The 7002-nt window shown below is 41.2% G+C and overlaps 1 long non-coding RNA gene and 3 other non-coding genes across 6 annotated transcripts; all 4 read right to left on the reverse strand.

Annotated features, from left to right (window-relative positions):
- Positions 1-1908: 1908 nt before the first annotated feature.
- Positions 1909-6798, reverse strand: LOC115136108 (uncharacterized). 3 transcript variants are annotated; one of them, XR_003864571.1, is made up of 9 exons: positions 6692-6798; positions 5779-5848; positions 5348-5391; positions 5096-5173; positions 4686-4738; positions 3062-3108; positions 2609-2677; positions 2341-2376; positions 1909-2074 (listed from the first exon to the last, which is right to left on the reverse strand). It is a non-coding gene; the product is annotated as an uncharacterized LOC115136108 (long non-coding RNA). The 3 variants fall into 3 exon arrangements; XR_003864572.1 differs by having other exon boundaries at positions 4686-4948; XR_003864570.1 differs by having other exon boundaries at positions 4686-5173.
- Positions 2873-3012, reverse strand: LOC115136548 (small nucleolar RNA SNORA8). The gene has a single exon (XR_003864657.1). It is a non-coding gene; the product is annotated as a small nucleolar RNA SNORA8 (small nucleolar RNA).
- On the reverse strand, positions 3175-3311 carry LOC115136547 (small nucleolar RNA SNORA8). Its single transcript, XR_003864656.1, has one exon. It is a non-coding gene; the product is annotated as a small nucleolar RNA SNORA8 (small nucleolar RNA).
- On the reverse strand, positions 4802-4935 carry LOC115136549 (small nucleolar RNA SNORA18). The gene has a single exon (XR_003864658.1). It is a non-coding gene; the product is annotated as a small nucleolar RNA SNORA18 (small nucleolar RNA).
- Positions 6799-7002: the final 204 nt, after the last annotated feature.

Genomic DNA, 7002 nt, shown 5'->3' on the forward strand with positions numbered 1-7002 from the left:
ACACAATCCTGTCTTGGTGGTCTACGGACAATTCATTTGCCCTCATGGCTTAGTTTTTGCTCTGCGATGCACTGTCAACTGTGGGAACCTATATATAGACAGGTGTGTGCCTTTCCAAATCATGTCCAATCAATTGAATTTACCACAGGTGGACTCCAATCAAGTTGTAGAAACATCTCAAGGATGATCAATGGAAAAAGGATACACCGGAGCTCGATTTCAACTCTCATAGCAAAAGGGTCTGAATACCTATGTAAATAAGGTATGTTTTTTAAAGACTTATAAAATGGTCAACTTTCGCTTTATCATTACGGGGTATTGTTTGAGGAGCATTTTTTTGTTTAAACAATTTTAGAATGAGGCTGTAACCTAACCAAATGTGGAAAAATATAAGGGGGCTGAATACTTCCCGAATGCACGCTAAACTTAGATTTGATATTCTCCACTGGTGCTAGGGGAAATAGGCTAATTGGTAGAGCACGAAAAATCTAAATTCTAATGGATTTCCTTCTACATTGGACGGTATGGACACGACCAGGAAATTAGAAGTCTGAAGGAGTGGACGGCAGTTCACAGCAGGATCTGTGCAGACTGTTCTTGGCACAGAAACAAAGCCCCATACGGTTTGATCCTCAATTTAATTTACTCTCATCGGTACTCTTCCTGAGATCTTACTTCAACAAGCTTTGGGAGGAAAAGATTAAGGCACAAGACATTAGAAAAATCTCAAATTCCATCACTACAGATATGAAAAGTATGAACCAGAGAGCCAAGACACAAATTGGGAAGAACTCAAGCCGATTTTTTGAACAGCTGTTATTGCAAGGGAGTGATGTAGTGAAACATCAGGGCAAATACATGTGATAGTTAAAATTATGCCTGTGTCCAAACAGTTGGGTTTATCTATTCTAACGAGCAACACCAAAAATCTGTACACATGCGTTGAAGCCCAGCCTCGAGACCAGTGAGACTGTTCTGAAAGTTGTGCAAGGATTATAGGAACCTTTAGTGTCTGGCTCTGATTACCTCAGCACACATGTGTATTGAGGTTTCTAATTGACCAACTAGCTGCTTCACAACCCACCATAACCGTCAAGCCCATTGCACCGGGTGCACATTCACACCAACTTCGGAAACCACCCATTAGAGGATGCATATGCTGAGTGAAATTTAACCACAAACAGAAAATACATGACAACTTGGTTAGGCTCTGCTCACTGAAGGGAATCCTTTAATCTTGTGACCCACTCAAGTGTTGGGAGTACCAGTAGGGCTGACATGCGCCAAACCATATTGTAACACACCTCCCCAACCACCAGTAACAGAACCATGTGCAAATACGCATTGGCATGAGGGAACTTTGGCCACATTTATGCAAGGCAGACATAAAATACTGCCCTAACCCACCAAGTCAGTTCCTTTCCACCTTGTGATGATCACACCCCTCATGGAAACACTAGGCCTGTTTACATTGCATCGATAAAGCACAACCACAATTTATGCAAAACACTGATAACACCTTCAAACCTAGTCATGAAGTCAACCTTCTCGGTGGGTGCGAGGGCTGTGCCAAACATCCCTACTGGAAATGTAATTGGATTTATTTTACCCGATGAAGTCCCAAACTAAAGGAGTCAACTCCCCCACCAAGGAACCAATCAGATTGTTTCCCCCACCAAAAAGCTTTCTCAGCACAAGATGCACCTGTTTATTGATATGCCTCACTTCTCTAGTGTCTGGATTATCTTGGCAAAGGAGAAACACTTACTAACTGGGACGTAAACAAATGTGCACACATTTGGAGAACTAAGCTTTGTGCAAATGGGAAAATTCAGGGGATCCTCAATTTTAGGTCATGAACCCAACACTTTCCATGTCCCTTTTCCAGGAAAGTAGTAAGTAAGCAAATTACATTACCAATCATTTTATTGAAATTATCAGAAGCTCAACAGGTCAGATTGAGCTACATCTTCAAATGCATTTTCAAATTGAATCTTGGAGAAAACATTCATCTTTTTAATATCTTCAAACACCTCTTAACTTGATGGGTGCATGCAGGGCTGAAACAGATCACCTGTTGATTAGAAATACATTTTGGTTAAACTTTAGACAAATGTCCTTCTATGCATTAATAAGCAGGCATGATCTAGGCGCTGATGTAATATTGATTAAGAGTCATGTCGCCCGTGTAGACTGCAGACGTCCCATGGCAAAAAGGGTCTGCATTGAGTCACCAGGGGCGCTGCTGTGGGATCACTGCGTGAAGGACCAGCAGTGGGAAAGCCCGACAGGCCCCCTTTGAAAATGATCCGGAACACATCACACTGAGTAGCGCCTCACCTTACTCTGGTCATTTGTTGGCCAGGGATGCGAAACCTGAAAGAGACAATTCACTAAGTTAAATAAAAATAAATTGTGAGTAACTCAGTTAACTTTGTTATTGCACTGTTTCCAATAGAGCACCTCCAGCATGGCGCTGGTGAGACCCACTGGAAGGTTTACTTTATGGTCAATTCCACAGCAAATCAGGAATTGTATATCCCAAGAGCCTTGGTATATGACCAAACTGATGACAGCCAAAAAGTCCAGGAAGACAAAAGGAGGTTACCTTCACTGGAGATGTAATCATTCAGCCAAGTTCTGGTGTACTGGCTCATCAAGACCAGTCCTGGTGTACCTGAAGTGAAGTCAACACTTAATTACTCAATACCTTAGACACTCCAGCACGACATTTATCACACCTCATGGCCAGTATTCTTAGCCTTTAATACACACTTTAACATAATCTTAATGCCCAGAAACATTGCTTTGATACATTGACAGTCTCAATTTGGGGCATCATTGTCAGGGAGTAGCCCATGGAGAAGGAAAGTGTTGTCTCTGCACAAATACCAGGGCGCCAGGCACAGACCAGCCAAGAGCCTAACGATGCCATATGAAGAGTTGATCTTGCACTGTGTTATGAACAGAACAGCCCGTGGTGAAGGCTGGCTGCAGATACCATACAGTGCTACTCAGTGGGCACTCTGCTAGCATCACGAGACAGTACACAAATACTCACTTAAGTCATTACCCTCTCAAGAGCCCTTGGCACATGACACAACAGGCCTGTCAAGAGAACACAGATTAAATTTGCATACCGGAAGTTCAATGATGGAAACTTAATGAGAAGTGAAGTGTCTCGACAGATATACCAGGACGCCACACACAAAGACATGGAGACCAACGATGCCATATGCCGAGTTTCTCTTGCACTGACTAATGAACAGTCCAACCGGAGTAGCAGCTGGCTGCAGATACCATGCAGTGCGGTGATCCCTCCCATATACCCCAGGGATTCAAAACTAATTCCGATGACTGAAACCTAAGTTCCTCAGATCAGATGCAAGAAGCTTCATTCCGGTTTGACATATTATCGATTATATATTGTAAAAACAACCTGAGGATTGATTATAAATAAACATTTGACATCTTTCTACGCACTTTACAGACTATTTGGAATTGTTCTGCGATGTCGTGACCGCTCAAGCCTGGATTTCTGAACATAAAAACCGCAACGGTAAGGGATTTAATTAGCTTTTCTGACCAATCTACTTGGCTGTGTTTAATATATTGTCTACTTAGAGAGAGGTTCTTACATAAATGCTTGTTATGCTTTATTGAAATCTGACATGCCAGGTGATTAACAAGCTATGCTGTGTTTTGCTATATTGCACTTGTGATTTCATTAAAGTGCAATATTTTTTGTAGCTGTGCAATTCAGCGGTTGATGAAAATGATCCCACTAATGGGATGGGTGCGTGAAGTTAAGGAAATGTAGACTTTCATATTTGGCGCACAATATAAGTATGAATTAAGGTGTCTAAGCAAACCCACAGGACACTAGACAAATTATTTTCTATAGCTTCCAAAACAGTTTTACAAGTGCGGAGTGCCAAGATTAAGGCTTCAAAACAGCAATCCGTCAGTCATCGACTGGTCAACACGTCAAAGAGCATCTGCGTTGACCAGGGCTAAAATAGAACTTTCTTTGATGCAGATTACGCTGCAAGTCCTGCCTCTCCCATATCATTGGTTTATAGAAGCAGTTACCCACGTGCCATCCTGACTGGTTATACCCACATGGGTGATCAAAAGGCAAACAGTTGCCCGTCAGTGTAGTAATCCTATTCAAGTTGATTTACCAAACACCATAAAATTTCCAAGATGAAAAAGCCTGAGAGGGATGACTAAAAACGATTCAGTTGACTGTTGTGTGAATGGATTAATTGTCGGAGTAGAGGACCTCGTGCATTGCAGGTAAATAACTACTCAACGTTGATGTCCCAGGACAAATTAGCTAGAAAGTGCACGCGAACTAGTTTGACCTGTTCCCAAATTAATGTAATTGATTGAGTTTGTTTTGACCTGCGTGTTGTGATCGCGTTTGGTGTAGCGGAACAAAATACATTTATGCACAATGGTGCATGCATGCAGCCGGTTTGGGTGCCGTGTAAGACTAATATTGAACGCATTACCACAATTTCCAGTGACCGAATATACATTGCAGATTAGAAATGGACAGTAAGTGTGCTAATGGTGTACCCGTAATGGAATAGTCCACTGAGACAGGTGCAAATTAAGACGTGCCATTAAAATGTTAGGCACCCGCTAGACTAAAGTCAGCCCTCATTAATAATACTCACCAAAGGGCCGCTCTGCATCAGGGCTTGAGACACCCTGTGGCCATTTGGTAGACCTACACCAGAAAAGCAGGTCATTAGAAACAGTGTCACTTTAAAACAGAGCTGCAATTTTGAGTATTTGTTCTGTAGTAATATCTCACAGGGCTAATGGCAGTAGCCCTGTGGGTAAAGCGAAACCACAAATTTGTTCTTTGAGGCATTTCCAACGACTAGGGCCCACAGTGAGGAGTCTGTCGGGATAGGCCTCAGTACAGCACAGGAACCTTTAAATACGAAGCACTGAGGATTATATCAATAAAGTGGAGTAGGCATTGCAAGTGGTGAAATTAACCAGTCACTATAAAATTAAATGCATGCCAAGGTTATTCTAGTTGACTCAATTAGATTAGATCTTTGAAAAACAAACTAACATGACTCGGCGAATGACCACAAGCTCAGGAACTCTTGGGTATTCAGGGCAACTCATTTGCTCCTTGAAGCGGTTGAAGCTGTTGAAGCAATGGAAAGTAGTGAATTCAATGAATATGAACATTGGTTTACAGCATTTACATAACTGGTTTGTTCAGAAAGGCATACCTTAATCACAATTCAGAGCAGTTGAACATTTAAGCCAATCATCATTACTTCCATTAATATATCAAGCTTAAGGTTAACAAACATACCAAAGTTTGATCTTGAATTACACATCTTCACGTTAAGCTTTTCCCTGAAAGATGAAGGCAATGGATAAATGGCAAATACTTTGTATTAATACATGTACAAATTGATTCTCTTGTCATGTGCTGCTGCCACACTATGGTGTCTTAGGTCTGTGTAGTGTTGGTGTCTTGCCATTAATATTTTATTTCTAGTCCCAGCCCCCCAGTCAAGCAGGAAGCCTTTTAGCAGGCCATCATTGTAAATCATTTCTTATCAGACTTGCCTAGTTAGACAAATAAATGTCCAGTCTCATAAGTAACACTGCTGCTAGGTGAGCACAGCAGTGGGTTGCAAGAGAATGGATTGCTATGTGCACTGCACCAGCACTAAGGCCCACGATGTCAAGGCCCCAACTGGCACTGTGCTTACAAAGACATGACAGGAAATGTCTTACCACGTGGAAGAGCTTCTGGCGCACAGAGTTCTGGCTCAACTCAAGATATCCAAATGTGGAGTCTCATTTCCTGCAATGATCAAGGATCAGAGGGAATAAGGCATGCGAAGCAAAATCATAAAACGTTAGATGTCCATAGTTCTGTTGAAAATACAAATTGAGATGTAACACATTACCGTTCAAAGCTATATTCGCAAACAATAATTAATTAGTTTGGGTAATGACCTTTACTAGTCCCAGAGAAACATCACTGACGTTATCTAGCAGATTATTTAACGAGCCTCAGTCTGTATTTAGTCAACTAACGTTAGCTAGGTTAAGACTAGTTAGCGAGGATGTTACGGGCCTCATTGTCACCAATACAATTAATCTGTAAAGATGAAAGCAAACCCGACAGTTCTATAGCCATGTCACATCGATGGAATTCACCCATTGAATCTAGGAAACTCCATACGTAGAGATGCACATGGCATTTAGCTAGCCAGTCATCTTTGGGCCTCTTTGCTAACATTAGATTGCTTGCTAACAGACTAGAAACTACAGCAGTCTAGTCAAAACAACCATAGGCTGCCACCACAATATGCAAGTTATATTAGCCAATAGACAAGCAATGACAAAATAGCTAGCTACTTGTAGTTTGATATCTCTTTTGCAAAAGTTAACGAGTTAACGTTAGCGAGCCATTTGCAACACCGCGTGGCAGGGAAGCATGATCACAACTATTCAAATTGTATTTGTCACATTCGCCGAATACAACAGCAGTGAAATGCTTACTTAAAAAAAAAAGCCCTTAAACAAACAGTTAAGAAAATAGAAATAACAAATTGAGAAAAAAAAGCAAAGAGAAGTTCCTAAACATTGAATCCACAACGTGGATTAACACATTACATATTACTCAGTAATTCAATGGTACCTTCATTGCTGTATTTAGCAGCACCGTCGACAGAGTATGTCAGCATGCTACTTTACCAAAGCGATCCTGAAGACTGACGAAATGAGACCGTTCAAGGAGTCTGAAGAGTATTTATAAGACAACGCTGGCAGAAAACGCTTTACGGCATACCACCACAACCAATCATAGTCGTGGATATTTTGCCGCAAGATGGCTAGGTACTATTTTCCCATACAGACGACAAACATGAAACATTCAACTAATGTAAATGATAATACTTGCATTTGTAAACACTTTGAATGCTATGTTCATGAAGTTACGTTAATGATGTT

The sequence above is a fragment of the Oncorhynchus nerka genome, linkage group LG10, assembly GCF_034236695.1.
Source record: "Oncorhynchus nerka isolate Pitt River linkage group LG10, Oner_Uvic_2.0, whole genome shotgun sequence".
Taxonomy (NCBI): domain Eukaryota; kingdom Metazoa; phylum Chordata; class Actinopteri; order Salmoniformes; family Salmonidae; genus Oncorhynchus; species Oncorhynchus nerka.